The sequence below is a fragment of the Monopterus albus genome, unplaced genomic scaffold, assembly GCF_001952655.1.
Source record: "Monopterus albus unplaced genomic scaffold, M_albus_1.0 scaffold7067.1, whole genome shotgun sequence".
Taxonomy (NCBI): Eukaryota; Metazoa; Chordata; class Actinopteri; order Synbranchiformes; family Synbranchidae; genus Monopterus; species Monopterus albus.
The window spans coordinates 1-602 of record NW_018134924.1 but is presented as its reverse complement, the minus strand read 5'-3'; the positions used below and the strand labels follow the sequence as shown (position 1 = coordinate 602).

The 602-nt window shown below is 35.7% G+C and overlaps 1 long non-coding RNA gene across 1 annotated transcript; it reads right to left on the bottom strand.

Annotated features, from left to right (window-relative positions):
• Positions 1–107: 107 nt before the first annotated feature.
• LOC109954359 (uncharacterized) lies at positions 108–596 on the bottom strand. Its single transcript, XR_002274093.1, has 3 exons — positions 509–596; positions 255–398; positions 108–143 (listed from the first exon to the last, which is right to left on the bottom strand). It is a non-coding gene; the product is annotated as an uncharacterized LOC109954359 (long non-coding RNA).
• Positions 597–602: the final 6 nt, after the last annotated feature.

Below are 602 nucleotides of genomic sequence, written 5' to 3'. Positions count from 1 at the left end.
TAATTTTTTCCCTGACTGTACATACACCATACTGACACGAAAAGTTTGATATCATACAAAATTCTAATAAAAAAAATCCTGACATGATTAAAATACCAAAGGTTTACCTTAACATTAGGTTGCAGTAAGCAAACATCAGTTTCCTGGATATTAGAAAGGAAGCCAATTATTAGCTTGTTAATGCTGAAATAAAACCTGGATACCTCAACACCTATGTGACTTTTGACTCATCCTCTAAACTAATTTGGAAATACCTTTGCTTCTGACAAGAGATATGCCCAGCAGTATGTTGAGTACTCAAAGACATCAAGGTCCTCAATGATCTTATCCCCGTAGTTTGTTCCAAGCTTTGGCAGAATCTCTCTAAAGAGAGTGTACAAGCCTTCAACCACTGCAATCTACAGGAAAAACAGAGGACAAAATTTTATCAGATAAAATAAAATCACATTTTCTCAAGGTCACCGCTGGGAAAAAACAGGTAATAAGATTAATATTACACTACTTGTACCTTTTGAGTCCTTGATAAGATTTCATTCTTACAGAGTAACTGATTCAAACTTTGGGCCAGAGGGTGACATCCCGTTAGTTTTCGTATGTAGCCA